The following is a 16167-nucleotide window of genomic DNA, read 5'->3' as shown; positions in this document are numbered from 1 at the left end:
TCAACTTTCATGATAAAGAGATTGCAGTACAGTACTTAGGTGAATTGAAAAATGCTATTTTGTTTTTTACAGTGCAAATATTTGTAATAAAAAATATAAAGTGAGCACTGTACACTTTGTATTCTGTGTTGTAATTGAAATCAATATATTAAACTGTAGAAAACATCCAAAATATTTAAATAAATGGTATTCTATTATTGTTTAACAGTGACTAGTCGTGTGACTAAGCACGATTAATTCTTTTAATAGTTTGACAGCCGTAATTTATATACAAATATTGTGTATTCTGCCATGATTTTCTACCTTCTGCAGCATAAGTTGAACATTTGTTTGAGAATTGGATGTGGTGATAGTCAGACTCAGGCAACATTAAAGAGAAGAAAATTGTCACCATAATGGAAGCAGAAGCAGGAGATATGTAATGTCTTGGGTACTAAGTTTAGAGCAGGGAAATTGCCCTGAAGAATGTGCTTCAAATAAGCTGTCTGGGATCAGTGTCAGGGCCTGGGAAGAACTGATCCACAAGAGAAGTGCTAGGCCCGGTAACAGCAGCATTATGCAAGTTACATTTAATTCTCCTGCTCTGAAGCACCTTGAAGACTTGCACAATAAATAGAACTGAACATAGTTTCAGCACTGTTTGATTTTTCTTTGCAAATTATTTGTGTTCAATCAGGGAGCAATAATAGTGCAGTAATTAGTAAAAGATGTGTATGGAAATAAACAGAGAGCTAATAATTTTTCTAATTTAAATCTACAGTGATAAATATTACCTTTAGATTAGAGACTGCATAATCAAATGGAATGGAAATTGAGCTGCTCTCCCACTTAAAGTTTTAATGCCCAAATGCACCAAAAAAAAAAAAAAAAAAAAAGGCTTATGTCCTGTCTGTGTGCAGGTGTCAAGCTACACATTGTTCATTCATATTAACAAAGGCATGTCAGCATGCAAATTGGTTATGTGCTGGGATATAGGTAGGGCAATGGGGAGTGGAAAGCACAGCTGAATAGAAGATGAGTAAAGAGAAAGCAGGTGTTTTTTGATGTTGACATCCACAGACAACTTAAAATTTACTAGCCAAAGAACTGCTTTAACAAACAAGCCATTATGTTTTTTAAGGAAGACTGGACTATGCAGCAGCCAAATATTATTATTATTATTGTTTGTTATTTATTTTATTACTTAGGAATTGAGTATTTTCCATTGTTTTTTCTCATAAACAAAATTATGACTCTAGTGGGTCCTAATTTAAAGTTAATGGAACAATCTAAAAACATAAACAATAAACCATTTTGGGTAAAAGTCCACCATAATATTCACAAATGTTTATCTTATGAAAGTGACCATCAACAGTAGGTGAAGTACAGCAACAATAATAGTATCTGAACATCTTCTCACATGTATAATTCTGCTCCAATGTGCATTTTCTGCTCTTGAAGGGAAACTGTAACCATTTTTTCTTAGACAATAAGTTTGAAATTTCAAAATGCAAGAAACATCTCTCTGCTGGAGTGAACAGAGAGTTGTTTTGGGCAGGGGCACCTATTTTGTTATATTTGGGTGCACAATGGGACCCAATCCCTGACTAGGGCCTATAAAGGTTGCGTTGCTATAATCCTGTTGGGAAGTCACAACAGGTATACATTAAACTCTGTTTGTTCTTGAAGGTAGTATGCAGAATTGATTTAATAAAAAGATTACTCACCATCCACTTAGTAAGACAAAAATAATACATTTTGTTTATTGAATTTTGCAGTAAGAAATACAGTAAACCCAATGATCCGTTGTAGTATTTTTCTTTATGATGCCTACTCCTTGCTAGATCTTATCAATAGAGCTAGAATTCTATAGGCCCATTTCCCTTTCGACAGAAGTCAGCACAACATTGCTAGTTTTAAGCATTATTACCCCCTGAATCCAACACTGAATTTGCAGACCAGCTAGCAGAAGAAAGGCCTCAAACCTGAAAAAAATTAGTGATTTAATAAGTTATATTATTTTAAAGGTTGTCTGCAAAGTTTGTATATTTTTACCTTCCTTTCCAATCTATGGAAAGGCAGATTTAGGGTTATAATAAATCCTCACAGGCCCCAGGGAAAAGGCAGCACAGACCTGTATTATGTTACTCTTGGGTAATTCATGTGACGACAAACATAACAGTATTTTGGAGTCAAAATGCAACAGTGAGTGGTTTATAATACAAGTGAGTTTAGTGGATTGTGTGTAATACAATGGAACATTATGGAAGAGAATCCCTCATCCATTTCAGCTGTGGAAACACCACATTTGACCAAAATAAACATTAAATAACCCCAACCTGTATTAATATCTTCCTCTGTCCTATACCTATGTATGGAATGTCCTCTCTCCGCTGATTCAGATTCCTTCTGCAAACACATTGACTCTTCAAAGCTTTTCAGTGATAATGCCGAATTGATAATCCAGATAATGGAGTTATAAAAAGGAAGAGAAAACCACATCATAACGAAACTGTACCCTCAAGATGTGCATAATTTTGTGTCATAATTGTAATCCTCACAGGGCCATATGTAGTCTAATGGACTGGAGCATAAGACCAGGAGACCTGGGTTCTATTCTTGAGTCTGCCACTGACTTGCTGTGTGACCTAACTTCCTTGAGACCCAGTTTGGCCTTCTGTAAAATGGGGGTAGTAAGGTTCATGTATCTTTGTGGCGCTTTTTAAGATCTGTACTGTTATTATAAGATGTAGTACTAACCACAGATGCCCCACCAAACCATAAGATTTAAATAATCATAATACCTTCTTTCATTTAGCATTTTTCATCCCTCAATTTCAAAGTGCTTTTCAAAGGGAGGTAAAAATCATTATCCTCATTTTACATTGCGCTATAGGATAGGAAAGTATCTAGCTAATAAGTGTAGGGTCTAGAATCCATGTTATGATTTTATTTTATATATAACCATTTGTTTCCAATACTTCTACTTGCTGTCACTTGAATCTCTACGCTTTGTTTTCAATATGAATATATCTAAGTGCTGTGTGTTAAGCGGAGCAGTGATCAGAGATGTGACTGGTAAGCTGGGTAGTGCTTCTTTGGAAGCATTGAACCTGTGAGTACTGTGAGTGTCCGGTGGACCAGGGCTGGAGACTCCAAGGGGATGCTCAGAGGGTTCAAGGGTTGGAGTGTTACAATCACTAACCGGCAGAGCAACAGCAGGGCCTGCATAGGCCTGGAGAGGAGTGTTTATATTGCTCATGACCAGTGGAGTTGGGGAGCTGACCCCTGGCAGGCATAGACAAGGCTTTCTCACATTTTATGTGAGATAGCTTGTTCCTTTTGAACTTGTCTCCAGTTCACGGGGGTGGGTTTGGGAGGGCAGCAGCTGATCAAAATCACATCGGTAAGAAAGGTGTATTTCCAGAAAACAGATGAGAACATCATTTACATACATACAAGAGTTCTTCTGACTGTTGCTATTACGCAGTCTTGCAAATCAATGAATCCCAACAGCTGTACCACACTCACAAGTTGTAGTTATCTCTATTGTATACAAATGCAGAGAAAGCTTAAGCTGATTGACTGTGTGAGTTCTTCATTTTCAAACAATCTAATTTTTAACCAAAGCTAGATCATAAATAGGCATGGCATTATGCAAGGAATATTTTCCATGCAAAATCAAAATTAAAAGGAAGACATTCTGCCATCCTTACTCACATTCATAGACTCCAAGGCTGGAAGGAACCACTGTGATCATCTAGTCTGACCTCCGCTATAACACAGGTTACAGAACTTCCCCAAAATATTTCCTGGAGCATATCTTTTTAGAATAACAGCCAATCTTGATTTAAAAATTGTCAGTGATGGAGAGTCCATCACCACCCCTGGAAAATTGTTCCAATGGTTAATTGCCCTCACTGTTAAAAATGTATGTCTTAATCTCCAGGCAGAATTTGTCTAGTTTCAACTTCCAGCAATTGGATCATGTTATATGTTTCTCTGCTAGATTGAAGAGCCATTATTAAATATGTGTTCCCCATGTAGGTACATGCAGACTGTAATCAAGTCACCCGTTAACCTTTGTTATGCTCAATAGATTGAGTTTCTTGAGTCTATCACAATAAGGTACAATCCTTTAATCATTCTTGTGGCTCTTCTCTGAACCTCTCCAGTTTATCAACATCCTTCTTGAATTCTGGACACCAGAACTGGACACAGTTTTCCAGAAGTGGTTGTATCAGTGCCAGATACAGAGATAAAATAACCTCCCTACTCCTACTTGAGATTCCTTTGTTTACGCATCCAAGGATTACCTTCACATTGGGAGTCCATCTTCAGTGGATTATTCACCACATCCTCCAGAACTTTGTCATTGCTTCCCCATACTGGAAGTATGGTGGTATGATGGGAGTATAGGAACTCTGCACTGAGGGGGAAAAGGTTTGGGGAAGTTCTGTGTGCTAAGGTAGGCCTTCCCCTTTGGCCCTGCCAATTGTGCATGGTAGGGAGGAGGGCTTTAAAAGGAGGAAGCTGAAATATGCAAGGAGGGAAGTCCTGAGAAGGGAGCAGCTAGAGTGGCTCCTGCAACAGCAGGAGGAACCCCCATGCCAGAACCCCCACAGCTCTGTGAGGAGTCCAGCCAACCCCAGGGGCAAGCCCCATAGGGAGGGACTGACTCAGCCTTAAGGACTCCAACAAAGCTGTTACCCAGGCACCCCTGAAGTTAGGTGGTGCCTTGGACTTTTTTATTTTTATTTTTTGGCCCCAGGAGTGTCTTGGTTAGTAGACCTGAACTTTTGCTTTTCCTCCACCAAGAAGCAAAGTAATCAGGCCCACAAGGGTGTGGCCACCACCAGGAGTCAGAGGCTATAGCCTGTACTAGGCCAACCCCATGACGGAAACTGGACATGGCAAGAGGCCCCAGCCTAGCTAGGGAGGCACCCAGGGAGACTTTTTAACATATGACCTACATTCTTTGTTCATAGATGTATACATATACATTTAGGCATGGTAAAACGCATAATGTTTGCTTGTGCCCAGCTTACCAAGTGATCCAGCTCTGAATCAGTGATCTGTCCTCTTCATTATTTGTTAGTGAGAAGTTCCTCTGAAATTAGCGAGTAGGCCTGTTGAAATAGGTATGAGTAATGGAAGCAGAACATAGCCCAGTATGGTAAAAGGCGATTTATTCTTTAAGTTACAGACATGCAATGCAATATAAGTAGAATAGTCAAACAATACACACAGATAAGTCAACATTCAACTGTATCTGAATTCACTTTAATTAGTGTATTTTAATATATTGATTATTCATTTTATATTTGTATCTTTCACATTATAGTACAACGTTGCAATAGATCCTTCCAAGTAATTATCTATTAATTATGGCATTTGTTTTTTCTAAAGTGTAGATTTTCCATCCTTTTTACTCGTGTAGTTAAACACCCACACTGGTGACATGATTTCATTGTTATGACTCGGAAACGTGGCCTAGAAGACAAAGTAAGAGAGAGAAACGGCCGGGGGGGCGAAGGGGGAAGGGAGGAGAGGCAGAGGCAATAAAACAAAGAAAGTTCATACTTCTGTGCCCCTACAATGTTATTCATTTACCCTCTCCCTTACTCAATGATCTAGGACTTGCCATTCCCTTTGGATATATATTTATACATTTATCAAACATGCACCTATTGCATAAGATTCCAGGTGGCTTTTCAACAGTTAAAGCATATATTAATACCAGAAGTTCATAACAAACTGCCAGCAACTGGCAGGAAGCAGACAATCTCTGTATTAATTACAACTAACAAAACCATAAATTGAAAGAACTGTATTACACAATCCTTTAGACATGAGGCACCTTTTATCCAAAAACGTATTCAGGCAACAGTCTGGATAAATAGGCGCATCTTGCACCATGCCTTGTAGGTCAACTAACTTGGGTTCTGGTAGAGCAACAAGGGGAATGAATTCCAGAGTTGTTGATGCAGATACTCTCTGTTTTGGCTGAGAAGTGCACAGTACAATTCAGAGAGTGGGAGAAAAGGTAATTTTCAGACACTTTTGTGCCTCTCTTTACCCTGGATATTAGAGCAGCCCAAAGGCTTTATTATGGTGGTTCAACCCACGCGGTGGATTTAATCATCGTTAGCTGAAATGGTGCTGAAGATGATAGATCCTTATCTACACTTAAAGTACACCAGGTTTAGCATTGGTTCATCTAACGTCATTGCTGCCAACAGTGTTTTGACATGATTAATTTTTGTAGTGTAGACAGCAAGGCTAAAGGAATAAGTGAGGGCTGTGATCTTGGTTTAGTTTCAGGGTAATTTGAGGCTCCATTGCTCCTAGAATTTCAATTGAAACTGGTGACCTGTAATGCATTTTTTCTGCCTATGCTTGGTTTAGATGCAGGCTGGGTCTTTTTCTCTCAGATGTGGACCTGTATATTTCCTTGGAATTTCTACTTCGGATGTTGGGGTGTAAAATTATTAATGAGAAATAGGGCTCACACTGGACAGTTGATGTCTTTCATTCATTTGCATTCATCATAGTTTTGTTAGGCTATGTTTAAAAGAGAATCTTTTATTTTTTCCTCCTCCCTTCTAAGAGAAAGGGTAAAGAAAAGTTTATAGGTCCCAAAAACACAGCACCTACAGATAACGAACATACATGGTGTGGTCCCCTTATTTCCTCATTGTTATCGTGTATCTTTAGCCACCGTTGCTTTGGAAGCATTTTGTACTGCAGACAAGCTTTTCTCGGTTGTCTCTAGCCCTTCTTCTCGTAAGAAATCATTAGTTTTAAATCTAACAGCGATTTTGATATTAAATTCTCAAGTTGAGCTGTTTGACTCCAAACTGGATGCTGTGGTGCCTAAAACAGTGCCTTTGGAAGATGTTATTAAGTTACAAGGTAAAACTAATGAACTTCAAATTATATTTGAAAGTTCTAAGACTCTGGTATAATCCTCTGTTGGAAATTAGAGGTTTCTGAAAACTATATTAAATATTCTACTCTTAGAATAATAGGTCTACCAGAAAATATAGATGGCTTTTGTTTTTGTGTAAAGCTCTGGTTCCTTCTGGGAAACAGTATTGGGGTAAGACTTCAGAGAGCCATCATTGCAGATGCTTTTTGTGTCGCTAGACCCTTTTTTTCACTTTTTCTAATTCATCTTTATGTCATAAATTGATTATACCTTTGGATCAATAACTGATAAGCAGCAGGTAATGTGAAAGCTATGGAATCACCATAGTAGCCTGTCATATTCAGGAAAGAAAGCACAGTATCTTTCTGGGTGTTGCATAAGCAGAAGTAAAGCCATTGTTAACAGAGGGTCTGGTTCTGACACCCACATTCATAACAAACAACACTTTATTTCTTAAGTAGATTTTTTTTCACTGCTTTGTTTATGAATTATGAGAAATACAGTAGGCACTGCAGCATTTGGCTGTTGTATTGTGATGCTTGAATGTTCATTCGAGGTTAAAGCTGCATTGGAAGGAAGTGTATGATGAAATGCTGTATTATGCAACAAAACGTCTTACTATACAGCATCCAGGTTCAAATAAATATAACTAGTAAAGACCTGATTCTGCAACCACTTTAAGCACAGGGCTTCCATTGAAATCAGTTTCACCAGTTTGCAAAGTCTTATGTGTAAAGTGGCTATAGAGACATGCCCTTTGAAAACACTTTTGCTAGCCTGCTACTGCCGGAGCTCATCCTTGGATTGGGCACAGCCATTGCTTAATTAATTAAGGAATCAGGTCTTGGGCATCCGGACTAAGTGTCCACAGAAAGTGGAAGCATTTGCTCTTCAAGCCTGTTGTTCCTTCCCTATGCATGCTCATTCTCACACACCAGCATTCTGTGGAATAGTTAGGTGGCCTGGGATATGCTGATAGGTAAATTGAATAAGATTCTGATGCTGTTACATACAGTATGCAAAACAAGGTGTTGGTCATACAAGTAGTTGCTTGTGTGTGCAGCCAATATTTGCACACACGCTTTGCATACACAGCTGCATATTTTGCATGCACTATTACCGCTACACCTTATTGGTATCAATAGAGGGTGCTCAGCACCTTCCAACACTAAGTCCTAAATAGACTGGTACAAAAAGACATAGTGCACTGGTTAATCCGGGTAGAAAAATCAGAGTTAGCTTTTAGGGCAGGTGAGTGTTAAATAACATTAATCTGTTTAGCCCCATGCCCCTCGTTCCCAAATGTAGAGATTCCCTATGAATGCAACACCCAGATTCTGCCTGGATGTTCCAAGGATTTTGTGTTGATCTGACACGGCCCTGAAGTGACAAAGCTGACATCTTTCATGGACTGACTGGGTATTTCTGCACTCCAGCTAGGAGTGGGGAGTCTGTCTACCCGCACTGAGAATCACTCCTCCCGGCTACAGTATAGACATCATCATTATTTTGGCTGTCCCTCTGTTGGCCATAGGGAGGAGAATTTACAGAAAACTGAAAAGAGCACGTAGAAAGTCTGCTTCTTCAATGGCAAGAAAAATGGCACTTCTGAATTGCTGTGAAGTAGGCTCAAACACATACTGTTATGATATTGCGTGTTAGCTGTGCTTTCGGGTAATGCAATGAGTAATGTAGAAGTAAACTTGTCAGGGGAAGGATATACAGTAAGTTGGACTTGCCTATTTAAGGCTAAATGGCAGTACTACAAACTCCTGAATTTTTGGAACATTCTCAGTATTTTACACTTAGGTTGTTAATAGAGCTCGATCAATTTGTTAGGCCAGCTCCTTAGCGTTTGCATCTGTTCCTCTTGTCAGATGGGCAAGTTACACATCCTAAATAGGAAATTACACCTTGATCCTGGACCTACTGAAATCAATGCTAATCCCCCCGTTGGCTTCAATGGATGCACATAAGTCCAGCTCCACGAAGGAGCATAGGCTTCTAAGTCTCAGGTTTGGTTCCACAGCTATCCACAAAACTCCTGCTGAACCCTTGGCACCTAAATATTCCAAGTAAAAATTCTCTAGGCCTATGTTTTTGCCTTTGGGCATGCACACTGGTGTCTCCCTCTAGGCATCTGGATGTTTATCTCCCCATGTAGAGCACCAGAAGGATTCACAAACCAGGAAAGATAGGCATTCGGCTGCCTAAGTCATGCAGGGCCCGATCTGGTAGGTGCGTTCAAAGGTCACCTCACAGATCGGGTCCCATTCAAAAGCCTGCTGGAGGAGGAACTGACGCCCACCTTATAACTTTTAGCCCAGAACTTGCTGGAATGAGGAAGACCCAGGCTCAATCCCCCGCCCTCTGCCAGAGGGGGGAGAAAAGGTCTGAACAGGGGTCTCCCACCTCTCAAGAGAATGGCCTAGCCACTGAGCTATGGGATAGTCTGATGTGGGCTCCCTCAGTCTCTCCTGTGGAAGCTGTTCCACTATGGATACTAATGAAAGAATGATTGGAGCAGGGGGACTGGAGCTAGGATCTCCCACCTCACAGGTGGGTGCCCTAATCACTGGAGTACAGAATCATATTCTTTCTTTCTCTCACACACACACACTCACACTCTGATTATTCCACTGTGGCTACTGGATCAGACCCTTCAGACGAATTAGATGGCCAAACAGCTCTATTCTCCTGGGCTGTGGATCATTCTGGGGCATAGATGGGAGATTGCTGCTTCCCTACAGGGAAGCACTTGTGTGCATGCTCAGAAGCATAGACTCCTATGGAACTTTTACTGCTAAAACTGAGTGAGTTTCGGTGCCTACAGGGTTTCAGCAGGAGTTTTGTGCATTTATTTCATCCTGAAACTGGGACTTAGGCACCTGAACCAGAGTCTTAGGTGCCTAATTCTATATTGTGCATTCAGGCCTTAGTTAGTAGGGGAATTCATATGGGTAAATTTCCCAGGCTTTTCACAGGATTAAAGTCACTGGAAATTGGTCAGTTAAACCCCCATTCAGTGTCTTGAGACCTGATCCTGTAAGACAAAAGAACGCACAGATCCTCTTCGTCACTGAGCATTTGGGCCGATAGTTCAGCCAAACTGAACTCAGGAGACAAGAGAGTGCCCATATCTAGCTAATTGAATTTTGAATAGCTTAGTTAATTAAAATAATATCTGTGAATCAGTTAATTAAAATAAGGAAATCTGAAACTAGATTTTTTTAGTAATTCATAAAATGTGCAAAAAGAAGAACAGGAGTACTTGTGGCACCTTAGAGACTAACAAATTTATTAGAGCATAAGCTTTCGTGGACTACAGCCCACTTCTTCGGATGCATAACGAAGAAGTGGGCTGTAGTCCACGAAAGCTTATGCTCTAATAAATTTGTTAGTCTCTAAGGTGCCACAAGTACTCCTGTTCTTCTTTTTGCGGATACAGACTAACACGGCTGTTACTCTGAAACTTGTCATAAAATGTGGACTTTGCAAAAGTTTTGAAACCTAATTCAAGCTTATTACAAATTCAGAAGTGAACTCAGAGTTATTTGTGGGGTTACAAGAGGATCCTAAATATCTCCCCACAACTCATCTGTGAGCCTTTTTTATCTGACAGGCAGTGGAAGAGGTGGAGATGGGTAGGGATAATATAAATGATTACACTTGTTCGTGAGTAGGAAGGGCATGTGAAGTAGAATCCCTCTTATTGAAACTTCTGATTTCCTGAAAGCCTCATAATCCATAATCAGGTCATGCTCTCTGCCCTGCACCACTTACATAAACAGCAAACTTTCTTACATGTGCTGTGTATCCAAATACATTCTGAGGGCTTGACCCAAAGCCCAATATTGCCATGTTCCATTTGGATAAATGTAAATGGGAGTTCTTCTATATCCACAAGACAAACGTTCTCTTTTTTTCAAATATATTCAGTATTAAAATCCTAATGGACACTTCACACACCTTGACAAATGATACTAAAGGTAATACTGAAACAGAAATCACTGGCTAATGTGCTAAATTCTGCCTTCAGACCGTAGATTCACTGTGTCTTCCAATTTACTTTGTGGAACTTTTTATAGGTCCTTGGGTCATCTGTTGGAGGTGGTACATCTTGCTATTTAAAGTTTGATGTTGACATTGATGATTGTTCTACATATAAACCATGGAAAGATTCTATCCTTATTGGTTTAAATGCTTAGCTCTGGGATTCCCATATATTAAATGTTAAACCCTAACCATTGACTAGTTCACATTGACTATGTATGGTTCTGGGAAACCCCTGTTTATGTCCATAAATAATATGACCATAATAGATTTCACTCAGGTATATTATTTTATTTCCAAAAATTTACACAGTTGCAAGTTCTACTTATGTAAAATTCAGTGCTGCCGCATTGGATAGTGTAGAAAAACAAAAACTAAAAACGGGAAAATGACAGGTACAGTCTGCAGCATAAGCATTTGTTGACTAGGGATAGAGAAAAATCACACCAGTCAGTCTAAATAAACCTTGTTAATTGCATCATATGGGCATATAGAAGAGACAACAGAGAGAGAGATAATATTGTCTTTAGCAATGCCATCAGCTGTCTGAAACATGGGGACAAATCCTGTTTGCCTTATTCATTCTAGTCTCATCTGTAGAAATCTGGAAGTCTAATTTGTGTAAGTACATCTGTCAGGATTTGACTCAGTTTCTTCATAATTCAGCTGTTGAAAAGGAAAGCAATTGTAGATATTCAGTATGTATGGATGCGTGTGCATGCACACACACAGAGTGACCCACATTCTCATTGTCTTTCTCAAAGCAAGTAGTCTCACTAGCTTCAGCATGTAAGATTACTGGTTTGAGGAAGGTGAGCAAAATTTCACTGTGTGTGCACGCGTGTGTATGTGTACTCTCCTTTATAATATCTTCTGTCGAAACCACAGATTGTTCTTCAATAACTTGAGAAGCAGGTAAATTTGAATCAAGGAACATTTTAGCCTGATCATAATCTGAAGGATGGGGACAGTCCAGTATTTAATTTCATCTCAATCGTTTGTTTTTTCAGTGGAAAAACAATGTTGCTTCTGCATCTATTGAGACGAATGCTGTGTGAAGCAATTTCAGTCTTTCTGTTTGAATTTAGGTTTGGTGATGGCAGCTATGGAAATTGGCAGTTGCTGATCTAGATTCATAATCTCTTATTAATCCTCATTAAGTGATATATATGGTGGTTATTTTGCTAGGTATAAGGTGCACTTTTTCTACGTTAAGATGGATCAGACACAACCATGAAAGAAATTTCTTTTAGTTCCCATACCTTGACAATGCTATCGACACAAAATTTTCTTTTACTCCAAGTAATCTCCAATTTTTACTTTTTAATTGATTTTCCATAAATTCAGTTTTATGATTAAGAGCAACATTATCTCTAATTAAGGCAGTTGAAAGCTGCTTAGCATTATCCAATTCCTGATTTAATCCTTGTGTTTTCCACTCACTATTTGAAGAGTCTCTTCAATCAAGACTTTTTCTTTCAATCTGAAAATATGACCTAAATCTCCAGTTTAGCAACAATATGGTCTTCCAGTGCCTTAGTAGCCTGCCAAATCCTATGTAGTGACTATTCTCAAGATGAGATGAATTACAGTGTCTCCTCAGCTAAGTAACACCCCTGTTCTATGGCAAGGGTATCCCAGGGCCCTGGCAGAGAAATACTTAACCACAGCCTGATCCCTGAAACATTAGTGGCAGACCACAAATACATATCCAGCAGTCTTTGGGACTCTATAGATCATTAAAAATGCATTGGAAATTTAGTTTTTTTCCCCAGGTTTTCCTGCATTCATGGTACATGTAGTTAGAAAAGAAAATCTGCTCCTCCAAAAAAATCACTGCAAAATAAGGTCTTCACTTTCTAGCATTTTTAAAGGTGAACTCCTATTGGCCTCCTAAACCCAGGGTTGTGAGTTCAATCCTTGAGGGGGCCACTTAGGGATCTGGGGCAAAATCAGTACTTGGTCCTGCTAGTGAAGGCAGGGGGCTGGACTCGATGACCTTTCAAGGTCCCTTCCAGTTCCAGGAGATAGGATATCTCCATTAATTTATATATTTTAATTTTATTTATTTATGATACCCAGAAACAGGGTCACACAATACACCCATGTCCTCTGGTTATGACAGAATGAGAGTGCTGTTGTGCTATCGTTGTTGGGGAGTGCCTAAGCTGAAGGGTTCCTCTTCTGGGCATTGATGCACACATTTTTTTTCCTGAGAATCACTGTTTAGCATGCAATCAGGAAGCCAGAATACCGCCTCCTTCTGCAATGTCACTAGCCCTGCCAGGTCAAAGGGAGCATGTGGTATTTTCCATTACCAGCACTTTCAGTTACTCTTTCTCATTCTGTGTATTCTTACATGGAGAGGAACATAAGATTGTAGTGTGAACAGAATGTAATGCTACATTCTGGGATTTTCTTAGGACATGAGGTGTTACCGTGTTAACTACTTAGTAAAGCTATGAAAGTGTTCTAGAAAAACAGTTTGGATGAAGATTTACGTGGTGCCATATGGAACAAATAGATACTTTCCACCAGAATTACCTTTGTTTTTGATTAAGAGAACAACAACAACAAAAAGGAACCAAAGTAAAGTCTCCATGAGAGTCATGTATGTGTGTGTGTGTGTTTCCCCTTTAGGACAGTGAACTGAGGAAGACACAAAATTGCTTCCTAACTCTACAGAGAGCAAAGTCCTTAGAGGATTAAAAGTGCAGTTCACAGAAAACAAAGGAATATGCAATATGTAGTGAAATCCTGCATACATATTAGAGGATTTCATTTTGCTGTTATGCCGTTTACAGAAAAAGTGCAACTTCACATCATCAAAGCATCATTTTTTCTATCAAAACCAGGTGTTATAACAAACTAGCAACTGGGAGAATACATGTCTTGAGACAAAGAGAGGGAGACACTGCTACTGAAGACTTGTTATGCCCATACCTTTACACATTTGGGGGTCAAACTTGTTAAAAATAGATGCACAAAAATGGGGCACGTGTCCAGTGGTCACCTCCCTTTTACAGACACAACTGGTATAACAGCATAAATAAATGCCCAGTAATGTTTTTAGGAACCTGTGTTCTCACCTATGTGTGAGTAGTTACTGTAATTATACATCCAAATGTAGGTGCACTATTGTCTGAATAAATTTTGCATAAGCAAATATGCTACTTTCAAAGAATGGGTTCTTAAGGTAACTACTTAGAACAGAATATCTTCTTCTGTACATATAGCACAACTTTATTACTTCCACATAGAGTAAAGACCTAATCCAAACCACAGTGATATGCCGTGGGAAGACCCCTCTGACATTAGTGGGCTTTGGATCACACCCAAAATTTCTAATGTTAACTGGAGAAATGAAAAAGTTCCCCAAGAAACCTGTTTGCAGTGGAATGTGCTCTTTTTAATTCTAATGATTTCCAGCTATTTTTATGTACAGCGGTTAGTTTTCAGACTGATGAGAAGGAGTCTTATTTGTGCAGATGGGAAATGCTTATTATGCTAATAGCGTTCTGCATTGTTAGCGGAGATTATTAGACAGAGATGTTAGAAATGCCTCCAGTGGAATTAAGTAGGTGACAAGGTAAAACAAAGAGATAAATGACAACAGTGATTAGGAAATGGATTGTGCTGAATACAACAAGTGCAAGGGAAAAACAGAAAGAAACTTGATTTTTTACAAGAAATAGGTTGGTCAATAATGTCATCTTTTTTAAACACAAAGTGTGGTTTAGCTAAATGACAAAAAACTCTGCCAGTTCACCGGTCATTGACTCTAAATATGGTAGTTAGACTACAGTGTAATATTTAACCTGGAGAAAGCGTGAGGAAATGTCAAAATGGTCAGTGGGGAGAAAAACCAGAACACCTGAAACCAAGGAAACCACAGACACCCTTGTGTTTTATATAATTAATATATTCAGCCAAATATCTGTATGATGTACGGCCAACTATTTATTTTTTACATTTAATCCAATGAAATGTACCATTCATCTCTCTGAAGTCTTAGTAAGTCAAGAAAACCCAAACACTAGAGGCAGGTGTGCTGGCTCAACATACTCTACCAGTCATCAGAACAATATTTAAAACCGTTGCTCTTTAGGTCCATTTGTGCTATATCTACAACCCCTGTTCCAGCCATTTATAATGGTGCCAGTGGCACCATGGAGCCGGGCCCATGCTCAGAAAGGGCCCCAGCCTGCTCTGCTTGCACTGTGCCCTGAGACCCCATCAGACAGTTGGCTCCCTCTCCCCCGCCCCCCACTTGCTCCTCTCAGCTTGCTCACCGGCCAGCCAAGGGCTCCTCTCTGCCCCCTGACCCCACCTGCCGGCTCCTCTCTGCACCTAGCCAGAGCCCAGTGCAACTGTGGCTCTGGGCAGTCTCTGCTTCCCACCACCTGTGGGGCCCCGCCTGTCTCCCCGGAGCTGAGCCGCCTGGGACTGGTGCAGAAGCCTGGCCAGTCTTGGCCAGTTAGGGGTGAGGGAGACAGTGTGGGGGGCTTGGCTTGGCAAGAGAGTCCTGAGGGAGCCCAGCAGGGACAGGCCCTGGCTTAGCTGATTGCAACATTCCCTGGGAGCCAGAGCGATTCCCCACCCCGGGACCAGCCCTGGCTGCGCTGCCAGCTCAGCCTGGTAGACACAGTTACCTCCCAGCAGGGCCAGTGAGTGCAACCGGGAGGCAGGACATGGGGGAGTGAGTCTCAGGGAGGTTGGGGTGTGTGTGTGCTGGGCTGTGAGGGGGCGGGAAAGATCTGTGTGTGTTGGGGCACTAGGGAGTGGGGGTTTTGTGTGGGGTGCTGGGCAGTTGTGGTAGGGCTGTGGGCAGGGGTGGTGTTGTGCAGGGTGCTGTGCATTTGTGGAGGGGGTCTGGGAGGAGGCGCTGGGCATAGCAGGTCCGGGGGGCCTCTGGCCATAGAGAGTCGGGGGTGGGTGTTCGTGTTGGACGGGGGGCTGTGTGGCATGGCATGGGCCCGTCCCCGAGGGGAAGGGGCATGCTGGCTGCACAGGGCCAGGTTGTCCACTGTGTGTCTGGCAACTGCCGATTTGTAAATAGTTCCCTCGCACTGGGCTGGGAGGAGTGGGCACTGGATATAAAAGCAGTGGGAATAGCTCTCTGGAACAGTTAAGACTGGGAGAAGGTTTTAAGCTGAATTTGATGTTTGCTTATTGTGTGTTTCTTTGTTAATAAAACCCACTAG

Source organism: Malaclemys terrapin, chromosome 3 (genome assembly GCF_027887155.1).
Source record: "Malaclemys terrapin pileata isolate rMalTer1 chromosome 3, rMalTer1.hap1, whole genome shotgun sequence".
NCBI lineage: Eukaryota > Metazoa > Chordata > Testudines > Emydidae > Malaclemys > Malaclemys terrapin.
Note: the sequence above shows the minus strand (reverse complement) of the source record.